This window comes from Danio rerio, chromosome 24 (assembly GCF_049306965.1).
Source record: "Danio rerio strain Tuebingen ecotype United States chromosome 24, GRCz12tu, whole genome shotgun sequence".
NCBI classification, from domain to species: domain Eukaryota; kingdom Metazoa; phylum Chordata; class Actinopteri; order Cypriniformes; family Danionidae; genus Danio; species Danio rerio.
In genome coordinates, this window is record NC_133199.1 from 15,207,792 (window position 1) to 15,227,735 (window position 19,944).

General features: G+C 34.9%; 1 protein-coding gene across 11 annotated transcripts in view; it reads left to right on the top strand.

The window, feature by feature from the left end:
• Nucleotides 1-5,945: 5,945 nt before the first annotated feature.
• Nucleotides 5,946-19,944, top strand: part of eya1 (EYA transcriptional coactivator and phosphatase 1) — a 269,107-nt gene continuing 255,108 nt past the window's right edge. For 8 of the 11 annotated variants that reach the window (XM_073939994.1, XM_073939993.1, XM_073939996.1 and 5 more), the window contains exons 1-2: nt 5,946-6,091; nt 12,724-12,761. The gene's annotated coding sequence lies outside the window, so the exon portion shown is untranslated. Of the gene's footprint in view, nt 6,092-7,047; nt 7,383-12,723; nt 12,762-19,944 lie in introns of those variants that run through there. The other 3 variants (XM_073939998.1, XM_073939992.1, XM_073939995.1) reach the window with 1 other exon arrangement.

A 19,944-nucleotide genomic window follows, 5' to 3' on the forward strand; every position in this document is an offset into this window, starting at 1 on the left:
CCAAAAGAATTGTCATTATCCCTTCAATAAAGCACAACACCCTTACCTGATACTGTACATCTGACTGACCCTGCTCAATCGTTACTTTCTCCTTTGCCTGTGATTGATAATGTTACATTAGTATTTTCATAAGCACTCATTCTGAAAGCCAAATTGCTTAATTTGTGAACTTTTTGTACTTGGCGTTTAGCTGCACTGAAAAATTATCTTATGTCTATTTTTTCTGTCTTTTTTTCTGTATTTTTTTCTGTCTTTTTTTTCTGTATTTTATCCAATACATGACACTGCCAGGCACATTTATTTATACTGTAGCACATTTTATACACAATGGCAATTCAAAGTGCTTTACATAAAGAGTGCAAAACTATCATAAAAATAATCAACAAATAAAACATAAACAATATAAACATAAACAATAAAAACAAATAATTAAAAAAAGGTTAACATTTTAATTTCAAATTAATTGAGTCACTTAAAATAGAATAGAAACGGATTATACAAAAATACAGTGGGGTTAGTGTGCTTAGTGTAGCACAGTGCTCATTTAGTAAATACACAACTAAAATTATGCTAATTGTGGTCGTTAATGTTAAGTTAACATTATGCCAAGTCGTCACAAATGAAACATGCATAGGAAACGGCTTTAGCGTTAGCAACAAGCTAACATTGATTAATTACATGGGTAAAAATCAATTTTTACCTCAACTAATTTATGAACGAGTCTGTATTAACTACATCGAGGAGAATCGCTTTATTTAAGGTGAATAAAATCTGCAGCAGCAGCCACACACCTGCCGTGTATGTGTCTGTGTGAGTAGCCGAATAAGGGAAAGCATTCAGTGGACCGAACCACTCTGAGGTAGGGGAGGGGGAACTCAACTGTTTCTAAATGCATTTTAAATGATAAATGCGGTTTCCTTTCTACTTGGAGAAATATTTTAGCTATATATACATTTATTTTTACAATTGAGAGTTTTTTTTTTTTTTTTTTTTTACGCCCATGGTGGTAAGTTAATGCAAAGACATGGATAGACATTCTGCGGCGCAATACGCGGGAACGGCGTGGTGTGAATGACACGAATTGCATGAATGGCATGGTGTGAATTGAGCATTTTGCGCGTTTGACACGCTTAACGCGCGAACCGCTCTGAATCTGAACTTCAGCCGACATTCGCGGCCTGTTAACCAATCAGGAGCTTGCTTTTGTGGGGGCATGATTGTGACGTAGTGCTTGTTGTTGGTGTGCCAAGGGAAAATCCCTCTGCACACACTAACAACAGTTCATCAAACTGGGCTCAGCGCAGTCAGAAGCACCGCTGAACGCTTCCATCATCCAGTTTAAGTTTCTGGCGAAGTCAACTCACAGAGCTGGGTACACCTCTGAAAGGATCTATTGAACTTAGACTTTGCTCCAAACGAATCAACGCTGTTTTTCAGCCTTCATAAAGCACAAAAACAGTTATTCTCTCAATAAAATCCATGTTAGCCATTTAGCAACAAAGCTGGGTCACTGGGCAGACAGAAGCCCTGCGCATCAGGCGAATCTGCGTGAATTTGACGCACGAATAAAGCAGATTTGACACGCGAATGAAGCAAATTTTTATGCGCGAATGAAGCAAGTAAACTCAAATGTTCACGCATCTATTTACACGCAAATATCACAATTTATCTGCATGTTACGTCTGGTGTGAACATAGCATAAGGATAGGGTTGTATAATAAGAGATCCTGGAAATGCGGCCCTAGAAATTTGGTCCCTGCAACTGCAGGCTCTCTGCCCTGACTCAGCCTGCCTGCTACAGAAGCCACACCCAAAACTTTCACTATTGGTTGATACAGAAGTAATTGACCACTCTCAGCAAAAGTTTGCATACTGTAGAATTACACCCTTTTATTGAAATTTTGCCAGAAAATTACCAGAATGATTTTAATGGTCAAATAAAATAAAATTTGATATTCACACAAAGTACATCAGAGTTTTGGTACTTTACTGGTAATATAAACATTTACCCCACCATCCCCCAACCCCGGTTCTTAGCGATCTACTCCCTGATCCCTGATTAAAAATATATATATATTTTAAGCACTTTGGACATTCTTTTACATGACAACAGCTTTTTGGTTGCCTGAAAACACAAAGTTTTGAAAATGATACATTTAACTTGTATTTAAAAAAAAAACAAAAAAAAACATACACTTACACATCTGAAGTATGTCAATGGTCATGAGTACTTGACTACTTAGGAGCCAATCCTACTGAACGCACTTTTTGCATTAATATGTTTATTTTTTAAACGTTAACTAACGGCCACAAGTGTTTTGTGTTCTGCTTATGAACCCTTTGCACCTTGCTTTTTGTCGTTGTGTGCTGTGTGCTCGCAGTTAAAAAAAATTTGAGTGCAAAAAGCGTGTTACTTAAGTTGCGTTTTTTCCATTCTCCAATCAAATAAAAGTAGAGGCGAGGTTTTTGTTAAGGGGACAGTTTTTATTTTGTCAGGGCGACTACGGAGACTTGTAAAGATAGAGGATATACTAGTGGCCGCTGTTTCAAGTTATCCAGAGCTGTATGACTTTACAAATATTCAATATCACAGCAACACTCATGCACAATACGCAGCACATACAGTTAAAGTCAGAATTATTAGTCCCCCTGAATTATTAGCCCGGGTGTTTATTTTTTTTCCCCAATTTCTGTTTAACGGAGACATTAGCCCCTTTCACACAGTGATACCGGTAAATATCTGGAAAATTTCCGGAACGACTTTACCGGCATATTCAAAAATGCGCTGTTCACACAGGCGAGGACGTTACGGAAATTTTCCGGAAAAGAGCATTCACACATCCATTCCAGAATACCAGTAAATTCTGACATCATTCACCACAAATGAGCTTTAAACAGCTGCGCTTGTATTTGTAAACTTTTGACTAAATTACAAACTCTGTGGATGATCAATATTGTTAACAACTTTCGCAGGATCACTTTCCCATGTCGAGATGTTCATAATATGTGCGTGTTCAGGCGCTCACAGGCTGTTTCACAGGCACACGCAAAGCTTGAAGGTAAACAAACAACAGCTTATCATAAGCATCTCATCGATGATTATTTACACAGTTGGCATTAAGAAGAACATATAAACGTTATCTGACTAACTTCTAGCAGCTAAATGTGTCTGGAAAATATTCAAAGGCTTTTATTCTCATAAACCGCGCGGACGTAAATGCGTCTGACTGTTGTGATTGGCTAAAGCAGACGTCTCACGTCAGCACGTTCTAGACGTCCACGCGCTTATTACGGCAATCTTCCTTCTGCATTCACACAGCGAAGCATTCCGGCAAATTGCCGGTAATTTTACAACTTCTCTTTCCGGAAAATAGCCAGAACGAATTTACCGGTATTTTCAAAAAGGACCTGTTCACACATACAACCTTTCCGGAAAATTGCGGCAATTTTCCGGAAAGGTCTGTATGTGTAAAAGGGGTTATGGTTTCAACACATTTCTAAACATAACAGTTTTAATAACTCATTTCTAATAACAGATTTATTTTATCTCAGTCATAATGATAGTAAATAATATTTGACTAGATATTTTTAAGATACTTTTATTCAACTTAAAGTGACATTTAAAGGCTTAACTAGGTTAATAAGGTCAACTAGGCAGGTTAGGGCAGTTAGGCAATTTATTGTATAACTTTGGTTTGTTCAGTAGAATATTGAAAAAAATATATAGCTTAAAAGGGCTAATACTTTTGTCCTTAAAATGGCTTTCAAAAATTAAGAACTGCTTTTTATTCAAGCCAAAATATAAATAAGACTTTCTCCAGAAGAAAAAAAAAAAAAAACGTTCATTCATTTTCTTGTCGGCTTAGTCCCTTTATTAATCCGGGGCCAATTTATCCAGCACAGCTTTACGCAGCGGATGCCCTTCCAGCCACAACCCATCTCTGGGAAACTTCCACATACACTCATTCACACTCATACACTACAGACAATTTAGCCTAATTCACCTGGACTGCATGTCTTTGGACTGTGGGGGAAACCGGAGCACCCGGAGAAAACCTACACAAATGCAGGGAGAACATGCAAACTCCACACAGAAGCGCCAACTGAGCCGAGCCGAGGTTCGAACCAGCGACCTTCTTGCTGCAAGGCGACAGCACTATCAACTGCGCCACTGCGTCACCCTTCTTTTTTTCCTGTCAACAGAAATGCCAGTGTGGTGCGCCTCATGTTTTTAGAATGTAAAAGTGCGTTCAGTGTGTAAGACCCCTACATGTAAAGGAATACAGCATGTCTTGACAAAGTAACATCGCCACCGACTGGCCTGGCATACATTATAATGTATTCATTTTCTGCAGATTTAGATGACCAGGAAACATTTTGTTGTCAGCATTATTAAACTGCAACATCATTTGTATTTGCAAAACTGTTTTTAAAAGACGAAGGGAAAACACGATTTCGTACACAATGTGATGATTTCGGGACAGCGCGGTGGCGCAGTGGGTAGCACAATCACCTTACAGCAAGATGGTCACTGGTTCGAGCCCCGGCTGGGTCAGTTGGCATTTCTGTGTGGAGTTTGCATGTTTTCCCCATGTTTATGTGGAGCGTCTGGGACTCCGGTGTGTGAATGAGTGTGTATGGATGTTTTCCAGTGATTGCATTGGGTTGCAGCTGGAAGGGCATCTGCTGTGTAAAACATATGTTGGAAAAATTGGTGGTTCATTCTGCTGTGGTGACCCCTAATTAATAATGGGACTAAGCTGAAGAAAAAAAAGAATGAATGAATGTAATGATGAGACCTAATGTTCACACTTTTGGGGGAGATAAACCCCAAAAACTGGAATGTCATGCACTCAACTAATAATTAGGTTAAGTAAAGGGAGTTTATTTTGAGCAACTTGTCTACCTAAAATGTCTAACAGTTAAAGTTAACAGTTTCTGTATTTTGCAATACATGGGTGTTGCCCATTCTCTTTCAGATTGCATTAAGCAATGTTAATATTGATGCTATTTAAATTTTGTTTTTAATTTTATTTCTATTTTTTTATAAAATATAGTTTCACAACTACTTAAACTACTATAAATATGTCAATAAAAGTCACTTGGTTAAATTTTCATTATCAAACATACCCGGTTACAAAATATTGGAAATTATAATATAATCTAATCTAATATAATATAATATAATATAATATAATATAATATAATATAATATAATATAATATAATATAATATTTTTACAAATAGTTTGAGACTTTGCATTTAAAGGGGTGGTTCATTCAAAACTGAAAATCCAGTCATATATTACTCACAAATTTGTCACAAAACTGTTTGAGTCACAAACCTGTTTGAATATCTAAGTTTAAAGTAAGAACAATGTTGGAAAATGGTAACCACTGACTTGTAAGATGTGTATTTGTTTGGTTACACTTTACAATAATAGTACTGACCTTATTCTAAAATGCGAAAGTGCGCCTGTTTTCGCGATTGTCTAAGAACTTCCGATTCAGTCGCCTATGGGAGAAATGACTAGGAATAATAAACGGCAGAAAATGGTCAAACTACTTGCTCTACAAAAAAAATGTTTGCATGACTATACAGACAAAGTAGAAAAATATAGTAAGAAAATATCAAATTGCAACAACAAGCAGAGTAACAAGCAGTTTTTAACATCCTAAAATGAATGAAAGTAAATGAGACCGGAAGTCTCGATCCAAAAAGATTCAAATGGCAGCATCCGCTTGTCTGCGGAAAATAAGGTAAATATGAATAATGATGCATGTTAAATTCCATGGTGTTTTGAATGTATTGTGTTTGGTTTCTTTTCTCCCTCTCTCTTTGTTACCTGTTTCTCAGCCAGGTATGGAGTAGATGAGGTTAATTGATTGCACCTGCTGCTTGTTGTCCTGCAAACTTAAAAGCTGACCAGTTGCAAGTTGAATCTTGCATCCAGAGTGTGGTCTCTATCCTGTCTTGTTGTGATATGCAAGTTTATGTCGCTGTGGTGGTTAACTTGTAGAAGTTAAAATTTGTTGTGAAGCATTTGAAACCACTTACAATTTGCCATTGCAACTTATCTCTGTGTTTGGAGGTGGGTGCCTTTTTGCTTTGTTTAGTTGGGGAGTTGGTGTACATTTCTGTTGATAATTAAATTTTACTTTGTCATTTTAGACAGTTTTTTTTTTCTCCCTAACAAGCTAGTTTACATTTTTGTTGTTTTGTCCTTTTGACCGCTTGTGAAGCCTATTTTTGCTTACCAGTTTTGGTTTTATCATTGAACATTTTTATTTATAATTTCATTTTTTGTATGCAGCTGACAAACTGTTGCAATTGCGTGATGCTGTCATGTCAATATAGGCCAAAATCTCTGAGGAATATCACCAGTACTTTGTTGAATCTATGCCACGTAGGATTAAGTCAGTTCTTAAGGCAAAAGAGGGTCCAACCAAGTACAACTAATGTGTTCAACTAATGTAACATTTCATGAGTTCATGATGTTTAAATTAAACAAAGTAATGTGGTAATTAATATAATAACAAACAATCATCTACTAACAAGAAGGTGTCCATAACTACAAAGTGAGTTGTGTGAATAAAGTTAGTTTATGATTAGCGTATAGGCTACATTAACTCATCATTAGTCCATAGTAATGTTTAGCTTACATATTAATACATCATTATTTGCGCACTGCTATTGTAGTATTACCATTTGTTCTTTTTTCTATTGATGGCATTAGCTGTTAAAAGGTTTATAACTGTACTTATTTTTTTTTAAGTGTGTTCAATAGTAAATACGTCATAAATGCTTGGAAGTCTCTTGAGGGTGAAAAATTGGTAAAGTTTTCAATTTGGTTGAATCCATTTAATATCACATTTTCCCAAACCCTTTTAATCCCTATTCCATACTATAAAGTTTTATTTCGCTTAAAAATAGATGTCTGGCCCTCAAAATCAAAACTTTTTGATCTTCACATTATCCAAAATAAAATAACTTTGTCACATTAAAAGACTGCATTTCCCAAGCTGTGCGCGCTCGTGTGAGCGCTGCGGTCATTAGGATGCGTGCAGTTTGAAGAGGAAGCCGACTTTTCATCACGTTTGTGGAGGATTGCAGCTGTCGAGCCGTTAGTTTCCCAGAACACTGAACGGGTCCCCTGAGAGAGGCTCGCAGGAGATGAAGCACTTTGTCAGGCAAGGACAGCTAGACTCACAACCGGCTCTCACGTTCAACAGCGCCGCTATAAGACGAGCGCTCTGGGGTTCAGGAGCTCACAAGGAGGAACGCATTATCTGACTGCTAAAATCATGACTTCATAAACCAGTGATTTGTCATCCTCTTCTATACCTGCTGCTGAAATACATCAACATATCAGACTCTGGAATGTAAGTGTAGAATATGCACTCAATTCACAAGAAGCCTAAAGGAAGTGTTTAAAGCTTAATTCATCGCAGGCCTACCAAAAATTACATTTTAAAAGCATAGAAATAAAAAGGCGTCGGAAAACAACAACAGCCCTAGTGACATAGCTTTTAAGACGTGGACCATTCGTTCTTAAGCAATGACCTCCAGGAGGCGTCAGTAAATAGTTTAAATGTACAATTTTCTCCTATCTATCTATCTATCTATCTATCTATCTATCTATCTATCTATCTATCTATCTATCTATCTATCTATCTATCTATCTATCTATCTATCTATCTATCTATCTATCTATCTATCTATCTATCTATCTATCTATCTATCTATCTATCTATCTATCTATCTCTGGCAGTAATATATAAAAAAAATAGACATAATAACTTCACCATTTACTCATCCTTTTCTTGTTCCAAACTTGTCAGGCTTTCTTCTGGTGAACAGAAAAGATATTTTGAGAAAAATAAAAAAGGCTTAAAAGCTGGAACAACTGACTTCCATAGTACTTTTTTCTAGTCATACGTTAAAGGTTTGAGGATAGTTTACACACACAAAAAAAGATTTACTCTCTATTCACTCTCATTAGTGGTTCTATACCATGATTTTATTTATTCTGTTAAAAAAAAGTATAATTTGAAGAAAGCTAAATACTGTTTCATAGTAGGAAAACCAAGAACCAAGGAAGTTGATGATACAGCATTAATTTATTAATTAATTCTCCTTAGGCTTAGTCCATTATTTATCAGGGGTAACCAGAGTGGAATTAATAGAGCATCTCTTTGGACTGTGGGGGAAACCAGAGTCCTAAACACTCGAAAATGGGGAAACGTGCAAACTTCACACAGAAATGCTAATTGCCCAGCCGGGTGTATTGACGTTATCCTACCCATCAGGTTATGCATAACAATGACTTTAAATTGTTCTTGGTTAGGGATTAGGTAAGTTAAGACAATTACATCTTCGAATCGCATTACTCCACATTAAAATTTACACTGGTATCAAAATCTTTTGGGTAGCATATTGTGTCACCAAAATGTCCCTTTAATAGTTGGATTTTAGTCTCGGTTTTAACAGTTTTACACACAGCCAGCAGATGTCAGTGTTGATCCACAATACACCACAAACCCAGGACTCTCTTACAGGACTGTGTTAGTGTTTTATTTGAACCTTGGCGTTTTTCTGATTAACACTGAATAATGCTAAAGTTATTTCTGTAATCTCTAAATTTAGCCAACCGCTGTCTGTAGTTTATGCTATGAGGAACAACATCCAGTGGTTTGAATTAATTGAATTCTTCAAATATTCTTTAGTTTAGCTTTCCGTTTCTCAGGTGGAACACATTTTCATTAATATAGAGCCATGATTTGGCCATTTGCCCATGAGGAAGTCCAAATTTTTGTGTACTGAAAGCACATTTCAGAGACAAAATTTCCATGAACAGGAAGGAACTGCGGGTCCAAAGCCAAACAGCACAGTTCACTGAAGGTTTCTTTGTAGTTTAACCAAAAGCACTTACTGCAAACCCATGGCAGGCCAAGATCTTTGAGCTTATGGAAGACTTGGAAGACAAATTTTATTTGTTATCTAATATCCATTCAGTCAACACCAAGGAATAAGAAAATGTTAAACAGGGCCTGTTATGTTGATTATCAGTTTAACATCTGCATTATTTTAGTTTCATTCAAAGCAAGCAGGTCATACAATCTTATGTCGTTAGCTATATAGTGATAAAATAAATCATAAAAAAAGGTCACACTTTATTTAGACGGTCTGCTTGTTGAATTTGTTACATTGCATCTACATACCAACTAATTCTTATTTTATTAAAAATAAAGGGTTAGGGTTAGTGTACATTGACATGTTCTTGCAAAATTTCTTATAGTCAGTTAAATGTCTGTTGAAGGAGCAGTATCAACAGATATTAAGCAGACCGTCCACTAATACTCAAATAGACCATCTAAACAAAGTGTAGCCTAAAAAAAGCAAAATAATTTGTACAACAAATCACTGAAGTGCCGAAATAAGTTCAAAATACACAATTTGTATTTATTTTAAATGGATAGCATTTGTAATTTTTTTTAGAGAATACCTCTCTACTAGAATAACATTTAAATAAAACAAATTCCACAGCTTTATTCATATCCATTCTGAATGTGTTTACAGAGGACTTTTATCGTTTGTCTGATTTAGATATTTTGTTGCCAGATACTTATTATGATTATTTTTTTTTCTTGTATTAAATGGTAATTTTCCAAATCCTTCTTGCCAACAAAATGAAAACCAGAATTTTGTTCCAAGGTCTATGCAATGATCCAATTTCTGTTCTGGAAGCATGCAAATTAGTTCCCATTTATGAAAAAAAAAAAAAAAAACTAATTTGCATAAATAAGTGATTTACAAAGTTTAATGTTTAAATTTTCTGAGTTCAGGTAACTGTGGAATAAATGAATGCCTATAACTTTCATATTGTACTTGTTAGACATGTAAGGCTATCACAATATTATAATAATATATAATGTAACCTTAATAAAAACAACACATAATATATTATATACAATATATACAATTTGATAATTTAATAATTTATATAAAATAATATCTTAATAATAATTTATATAATGCATATTTAGTATACATGCAGTGCAGCAAAATGTTTCAAAATATTACACCACCAGCATGACTGACCAATCAGAAACGAGCATATCAGAGCTTTATATAATACAACGTTGCATGTTTACACTGGCAAACAATAAGCCCCTTGCCACACACTGCCTCTGAAGATGACTTTCTGTTCGGAGTGCCAAGTCACTTCCCTGAGCTCAGTGTAATCCACAACTCCGTCCGATACGGAGCGTCACGAAACATGGCAGACTGTGAGAAAGTTTGGTGGTGCGCTGAAGGTCACTGCGAATATTACAGGGTGTGCGATGTGCTTGGCTGGAGACTTCCTGCTGGGACGGGGGGAGATGACACAGTTTTCTTTTAGGCAGGTGATAGAGTTTCCGCACAAGAGCAAGGCGCTCTTCTCTCCAGAGAATGGAGCCTCTTTGTGGCTGGATGTGCTCCGAGAGGAAGGTCAAAGCAGCGGAGGGAGGGGTGATGAGGTTGAGCATTGACAAGAAAACATTTCATCAGATATTGCCCTCACTTCCTATTGATTTCTTGCCCGCTCGCTCCTGTCTTTCTCTCCTCGCAATTATTATTTCAGAGTTCCAGGGGTGGCGTTGGCAGCATTTGTGAGCATTTTCTTATGGTGGCCTGATTTTGGATACTGATATTTGCCTGCAAGGTATGCGTTATTCACTGCTAGCTGTTTACAAGAAAAGGGTGGGAGCCACTGCTATTGTGGACGGAACAAAAGGGTTTAGGCGAGCTCCTAAAGGCCATTGTTGTTCACAACGCCACACATTTCACTAGTCTCCAGGGCTAAGGTGTGTTTGGGAATAATGCCACCTGTGAAAATGCTCTAAGTGTCAGTTTTCACAACACTGAAGTATCGCAAAACAAAACTATTATATCAATGCTATGGACAAACAGTACCTGTACACAATGTTAACCGCTGACAGAATTGATTTGAGAATGCCTTTTTGGATTGCAGTTTTGCCTCAACTGTAAACTAAAATTGATATAATCATTCTAAGAATACTAAAAAATAAAATCATATTTAAGAATGAGGAATAATTTTGTTTGAAAAAAAAAAGTTTGTCTTGATATTACCACACCACAAACAATTAGGAGTTTCTACTGTGGCCACTTAGTTTACTCAAAATTAAGATTTACTTACTATTTTCTCACCCTCAAGTGGTTATAAACCTATATTATCTTATTTCTTTTCTTTAATAAAGGTCTTGAAGGAAGCTAAAAACCCATAACCACTGACTTTCATAGAAGGAAAAACATACTGTAGAAGTTAAAGGTTACAGGTATCAGTAACACTGTTTTGATGGTCTGTTTAAGTATTAGTAGACTGTCTGCTTAATATCTGTTGATACTGACATTTAACTGACTATAAAAAAAAAAAAAAAAAACTTTTCAAACACGTCAACTTACACAAACCCTAAGCCCAACCTAACAGTCTACTTATCTAATGAGAATTAGTTGGTATGTAGATGCGATGTAACTTAAATCAACAAATGGACCATCAAAATAAAGTGTGACTCAGGCATCCAATATTTTTCAGATAATAATTTTTTGTCATCAAAGATCAAGTTATCAAAGGTCTGAAACTAGTTAACTGAGTAAATGAGTAAATAATCAAATTTTCATTTTAGGTTATCTATTTCTGTAAATAGCCTTTAAATTAAGTATTTTACCATTAGTAGCAATATCAAGAAAGAATTTAGGCGGAATTAAGACAACTCATCAATTAAGATCTAACAAACTGACAAATTAAAACAGGGCCTTTAATAAAAGAGATATAGGTAATGAAGTGTATTTGATCATTTTAATTTTATTCTAACTTCTAACTAAAACAAATAGTTGATTAATTACTCTGTCAGTCATGTGTAGTTAGTTGGTCATATGCTTTACTTAATGTGTATTGAACCACGAAGTTAAAGACTATGACAAAATTGCTAGTCACTATTGAGAAAATCTGACACCGCATTATGACACAAGTGTTCTTACAATGGACCAATGATCAACTATTGAAACAATATAGGGAGCAAACAGGAGTAAACTAATCCCAGGATTTTTAAAAATTTTATTATTATTTTTTTATTTATTATCTTTTTTGTTGTTGTTGTTGTGTTCAAGCAACTTTGGTCAGACCAAGAACAAGAAATTTTATATAAACAATTCAAAAAAGTTATTTTTTTACTACTCTACATCTACAAAATTATTTATAAACTATGTACAAAAGTAGTAAAAAAAAGACATAAAATTTACATTCCATCGCATGTTAAATTCTTATTTTTATGTAAATAGTAGTGCTTGTTATAAATGATGTATCTGTGCAATTTTATTTTGTAAAATAATTATTTTCCTCTCTATAATCTGTTATAAAATACCACAACCTTCACCCCCCCTGCTTTAAACAAGTTTTCCTAAATTCTGGTCATATGGCATGCCTTTTAGGCAGGGCTACTGGTTAATCCTGCCTTTGTCCATTTGCCAATCTTTTTCATTTAGTTAGCAACACCCATCGATAATTCAATTGGTTCCCAAATGATAAAATACTGTTTTACATAAAGTGTTCCAAATATTTCAGATGAGATTTTAATGTGTGTTAAATGTTTTATCCAGGAATGTATTCACCCATCATTCATATTACCTTAACTAATAAAAATGTACTCTTTTGTTCCACAGAAGGAAAGAATTTCATACAAGCTTAAGAAAACATGAGGGTGAGTAAATTATCATTTTCATTTTTGCTTAAAGTATCCGTTTCATTTATATATAATTATTTACCAAATTTATGGATTAAGTTGTCAGGATACTTAATTTCCTGTATACCTGTCAAAATAGGCTACTCTGAATAGTAACTTTCCAGTTCTTTTAAATAGATGCACTAGTTTACCCCAAAATGAAAATTTACTTCCATTTTCACAAAGGAATATATATTGGACAATGTTGGAAGCCGGTAAGCATTGGCACATTAGGAAAAAACAAATACAGTACTAGAAGTCAATGGTTACTAGTTTTCAAGATCATCTTTTGTTTTCAATAGAAAGTGAAGGGTGAGTAAATAATAACAGATTTTATTTTTATATAAACTATCCCTTTAATTTGGAATTAAATTCCAGTTTAGCTTCCAGTGTGTTTTGGCCATCAATTCGAATTCCAAAGCTAGCTCTTGAACCATTGCCCAACCCTGAAACCAAGATGTTTTTGCAGTCATTAATAAGACACAGGTACGTCCAGGAAGGGTGAGGTGCGTCAAATCCGACAGACACCTGCTTTATGAAACCCGAACTGTGTTTCTTTCTCTTCTTTATGGGCCAGTTTCATTACAAACATCTCCTGAAAAGCTTTCAAGCAGTGAGCCATTTCCCCTCCAGACACATATTTTCTCATCCATCAAGTGACGATACAATGACGGCCACAGGATGACAATGGGGATAATATTTTTTTCCTCCCACAATGGCTTTTGGTTCCCCGCTTTTGGCAAGATTCTGGCTACTATAAATACTCCCTGTTCCCATCGCCGTGGTTCACAGACACTGCTCTCTAAGTGAAGATGAGGCCCAGTGTGGCTTCAGGCCTGAGCTGTCAGCGCTCCATAGGGATTACTAAGTCACAGTCACCGTATTGTTCTGTAGGCTACAATGGGCCCATGGAGCTCTGGCCTTTGTCTACGAGTCCGTTGTGAACTTCAGAGATGATAACAAAGGTGTGTCACACCTGTTAATGTGGATTTAACCCTTTTTTTCCTCTCTCGCTCTTATCTTTTGTCAGATTCATGGTTTAGCCTTTGGCTGTGTCCACCACATCAAACATAGGACTTGCTAGTCATGAGTTCCTCAGTAGTCATTTGGTTACAATGAGGTCTCACACATGCATATTACTTATTGGTGACGTAGTGGTTTTATTTAATGGTTCTGACCACCTCTGTGGTTAATTAAATCAATGACGCAACCTTACATCAAATTCCCACCAATCTATTTGGAGAACAAAAATAAATTTCCTGCTAATTTTCTCCCCCTTAACCATCGGTCTTATTTTGGCAGGTTAGGAATGAACTGTGACTTCAAAAGAAAGAAATTTTCTGTCATACGTCTTGACAGAGATGTCTAAACAGCTAGGACGCTAATTCAGCGTTTTGTTTTTCTCCACTGTGAACTTTTAGTGACCGCATCAGAGAGATTTCACGGATATCAGGTGCAATGTGTTGTCCGATGAGATTGTGTTTGACAAATGAATTATTATAATTACTCAATTTCAGTACTTTAAATCAAATGAGTGACTCAGTTTAAAAGTTTCACTCTTAAACAAACCGACAATGAAAAAGTATACACATACTTAAAACTTAACCAGTACAATAGACAAATCAAAATTCCAGCTTCTGATGAGATGAAAATCATAGCAAAATTGAAGACTGGTCAATGTTTGACTTGATATTAACATACCATAAACAATCATACATTTCAAAGTTAGGGGTTTCTATGATTACTTTTGGTACTGTGGGCTTGTATATTATAAACTCACTTATGGGTATTACACTAGTTCTTTATCTGCTAACGATGTCCAAATGTGCATATGCACAGATCATCATCACAAAAGAATTCAGCCTTTTAATTTCTTTTTCCTCTCTAAAAAGTATTGAACATTTTCAACTTTCAGTCTATGTTACTTCAACTAATCATATGAAGCTCAAAGAACACTTCAATGTGTCAAAAAACCCCCCAAAAAAACAACAACAAATATGAAACAACTTTGTTCACGCATGCCTTCCACTGCACATCAGACATCAGTGTATACCACATTCGATAGACAGATTTTAAATTTTCTAGTTTTCTCAGCAACGAATGTCTTGACAATGAATAAGAAAGTACCACAAATACACTTTTTTTGTATTCCTGCTTGCTCAAATAATCTAATATATATATATATATATATATATATATATATATATATATATATATATATATATATATATATATATATATATATATATATATATATATATATATATATATATATATATATATATTAAAAATTTGCTAACTTTCTATTAAAAAAATATGCAGTTAATTGTTAAATGCTTCATTACTTTCTGTGGCACGGCACGCACAATAGAATTAATTGTGATTTAACCTAGAAAAATCTGAGGAAATCGTGTCCAGGTCCACAACGTCTGATGGCTCTAAACACCCTGTAGTTATACTGTACATAATATGAACATTAGATAAGTTGACAAAAGTAAGTATTTGGGTGTAATAATAGACAACACGGTTTCATGGAAGATCATATCGATGGTGTGTGTAACAAGGTAAATCGAATCTTTTTTTTTATTTTTATTTTTTGCATCGTTTTAGATCGTTTGGAGCATCGATAAAGATTCTTTAACTTTTTTTTTGTCTATACTTGAGTGTTCTGCAGTATTGTTATTCTGTATGATATGAGTCTGTCTGTGAATCTTAAAAAATAAGCTGATGAACCAGATTAAAATCTGTTAAAAGGTAGTACACTGTACAACCCAACAGTCACCTTTAACAGATTAAATGTGTGGTTTACTCGTAATTTACTGAAATTATACTATTTAACAAAAATTTACTGAAAGTTAATTCTACTCATTTGAAAAGTTTTTAACTCCATATAGAAGGTAATGTGTAAATAAATACCTCATTACTTCAACTGTATATGAGTACTGTGAACTTACTCCATTTAAGTTAGTCAGAATTATTAGCCCCCCTGTTTATTTTTTCCGATAATTTCTTTTTAACAGAGAATTTTTTTCAACATATCTTTAAACCTAACAGTTTTGCTAGCTCCTTTCTAATAACTAATTTATTTTTTCTTTGCCATCATAACAGTAAATAATATTTTGCTAGATATTTTTCCACGACACTTCTATGCAGCTTAAAGTGACATGTAAAGGCTTAACTAGGTTATAGGCAGGTTAATGTAATTGGGCAAGTTATTGTATAATGATGGTTTGTTCTGGAGAACATCGAAAAAAAAATAGCTTAAAGGAGCTAACAATCTTGAGCTTAAAATGGTGTTTTAAAAATAACTGCTTTTATTCTAGCCAAAATAAAACAAATAAAACTTTCTCCAGAAGAGAAAATATTATCAGATGTACTGTAAAAATTTCCTTGCCCTGTTAAACATCATTTGGGAAATATATAAAAACAAAAACAAACTCAAAGGGGTCTAATAATTCTGACTTCAACTATGAGTTTTTTTTTCTTTCTTTTTTTTTTACTCCAAATGGTTTGTAGCCATTTTCCTCAAACAGTTTGAGTTGCCTTATTTGGTTTTACTGTACTCATTTGGTTTGAGTTATCTTCATTTATTGGGTTTTACTGTGCTCAAAATGCTTAATTTACTCATATGGATAAGGTTCACAGCACCCATTGGGATTAGTTTTTGAACATGAATGGTTTATAGTTTGAGTTGCCTTAACTTTTTGGATTTTCCAGTGAAAGCATCTTTTGAAATTTTATGATCGTTTGTATAAGAAGCTTACAAGGCTGGCAAGGAACATAATTTCTAACCCTAGTCATGTGTTGAATCATGACTTATACCATTAAACTCTTCGATTTAGAGTCCCAAGTTTTATAAAGTGAAATTAAAGTCATTTGTACAACAAACTGTCTTGGAGCTGACTAAGGTCTGTGTAAAATGAATACAAATATAACTTTGTCTCTTTGTAAGGACTATTTATCATGCTGTTATACAAGAAATTCAGATGCTAAGTGAAAACTGATTTTAACCCTGATATGAGAGAAACTCTGGGTTTTCCGTTTCAAATGGCAGGTTTGTTAAAGTTGAGAAAGCAGGGTAAGTCAAACCTGTTTCTGAAGGAGAGGTAACTTTAACTCTGAGTCAGTTACTGTGGTAACTTACTCAGTGAACCTTACCTGGTCAGGAGCAGGTTAAATTCTCTACACTCGGAGTTTCTGTCGGTCTTCTCACCTTTTTTTTTAAAGACGAAGTGGTTTTTCTCGCCTTAGCCTTACGTTTCCATCCACCTATTTTAATGCTCACTTTGGAGATGCGCATAAAAACGATTGATGAAAACATCATGATGCACATAACTTTGGAAAAAAAAACATATAAAAACCTATGCTTTACTGAGTAGGATAAACTATTATTCGATAGAAAAGATGCGCATATACTATGATAAACACTTTCACTAAACAAATTACAGTATGTGCATTAAAAAAAGGTTTATTATTTAATGATGAAAATGTGTGTGAATGGACAAACCAGCAGACTGAGCACACTAACACATCTTAAATGTTGTTTTGCTCATTCATTCTAAAAATCCTGAACTGTTTAAGTAATAATGGTATTATATTATTAATGACCTTTAGAGCGTCTGGAGCGTGTCAAGAGCGTCTGTTCTCCACGTCTCATGGCTTCAAACGCTCCCACGCGTTCATGGTTTGTCAGCATTGTCTTCTGAGGTGCAAGTAGGCCTACATTTAAGGTAAGATTGACTCTGCCGCAGCTTCTTCTACGGCATTAAATTCTGCTTTTACAGTGGATTTTTGGCACCCGTTTAATCAGGAAGTGGCGATTTTGTTCTCTTTGACTCATTGGATGGAAACACTGCTTTAATCGCACATCTTATATGCGATTATTCCAGTTTTGCACATAAATTTAATTAATATTAGTGGATGGAAACATAGCTATTGACATTATAGTCACACACAGAACAAAGTCGCGTACGAGAATGGCTTGTCCTTTTTTAATAAATAAAGCTTAAATTCACTGACCTTCAGCAGGGACAAGTAGCCTAGATTAATTAGGATTAGTTCTGCTTACATTCTAAATGTCATATCAACCTCTATCGCTTGATCAATAAAAAAGGCAGACACACAAGTGCACTGTTAAATCTATTAAAACTGATCAACGTGTATAAAAGTGGAAACGTGTGTAATGATTTTATAAACAACACACATTACATTACTTATTTTATTCAACTTAAATATTTAAATACTTTAAATGTAAACTTACTGTATGCATTAACTTAAGCAGCTGTTTCCCCATGCTAACTGTCTCTGACTGATGCAGTGGTGTGGCTTTTTAAAATAATTGCTCATATTTGCTATAACTATGCATGAGCAGATCAAGTTGAGCTGGAGAAAGAAATAGGGATCTCTTTTTTTCAGATGTTGCCATAGTATATAGTATATAATAGTCGTAATATCTGCACTCTATTGATAATGCCTTGTTATAGTCATGGAGCACGCGCTGAACTCTAAGTTGGTCTACTCAAAGCTGATTGACCCAACTCAGATCTGCTGTTCTGAAACCGAAAACTTTTTTTTTAACTTTGTTTTTAATCTCTCGGTAAATAAGGTTTAAACTCTGAGTTGTTTGAACCTCCTTACTGAAACAGGCCCCTGGTGAGACAAAAGTCATACTTTATTAATTAAATTATTATTATTATTATTATTATTATTATTATTATTATTATTATTATTATTATTTTATTTTTTTTTTGTCATTTGCCTGCACAAAAGTTTTCTTGGACCTTCAGGTGATTACAATTGAATTACTGAAATTGCCTAAAATGCTTTGACATTTCAATGTTTTGATTTTGGTTCTTTTTCTTTGAATTACTTGTGAATGTTACTGTCTAAGGAGGGTGAGGGAGCTCTCTCAGATTTGAAATATATAAGCTCTAAAATATATTGTGTTCTGAAGGTAAACAAAGATCACAAGGAATTGGATCAACATAATAACATAATAATCACATTTGGGGTAAACTGATCCTTTAATATTTCTGGTAAAACATTTGTGAATATTTTTTTTTTTGATAAATAGAAAAATAAGCATCTCTAAACTGAATTGCTGAATAAATGTTTTAGTATCTGTTTCCTGAGACAGATCTTTTATTTTATTTAACTTCGACCTAGTCCCTTAATTCCTCGGGGGGTCTCCAGAGCGTAATGAACTGTCAACTCATCCAGCATATATTTTACGCAGACGATATCCTTTCAGCTGCAACCCAGTACTAGGAAACATCCATACAATCTCTCACACATTACAGCCAATTTAGTTTATTTAATTCACCTATGCTGCATGTCTTTGGACTTTAGGGAAAACCGGAACACCTGAAGGAAACCCACGCGAACAAACGAGGACAACATGCAAACTCCACACAGAAGTGCCAATTGTCCTAGCTGGGGCTCGAACCGACAACCTTCTTGCTTTAAGGTGATAGTGCTAACCACTAAGCCACCATGTCACTATTTCATCTTATTTTATTTTACTCATGTCAGAATAATAGATACATTTGGGGCATATCTTTTGAACAGTAAATAGAGAATGCAGAACAACCTGTACATAAGCAATCACATAAAAATGCCCTGTAAACAGCACAAATCAACAGCCAATTTCAATTATCATATGCCTCACTGTTCATTTAGCTCAGCCAAACCAACACTGTGACCGGATACGTTGTCTATATTATCCAGGTCAGTCTCACCTCGGTGTAGACGGTCATTGTCCTCCATTATGCATTTTGTGAGTCATCAGCTGTACGTCTGTCTCATTAACATTTGTGTGACATGCACCAGTTTGCAGGCCATCATCTTTTATTCACACATTGCCATGAATAACTCATCACAGACTACAGCTCAATGCAATAAACATCATGCGATATGTTCAACGTACAGTTGAAGTCAAAAGTTTATATACGCCTGGCAGAATCCACCAAAATAATTAGTCTAGCAAAACAAGAGGCATTCATACAAAATTGATGTTATTGTTCATCATTTGGCTATTATTTAGTAGACCTGAGTAAGAGGATTTGCTTTTTTAACATATACTGTAGTTTACAAAAGAAAATAATAGCAAGTCATAAAAATGACCCCAGCGTCACAGTGGGTAGCACAATCGATTCACAACAAA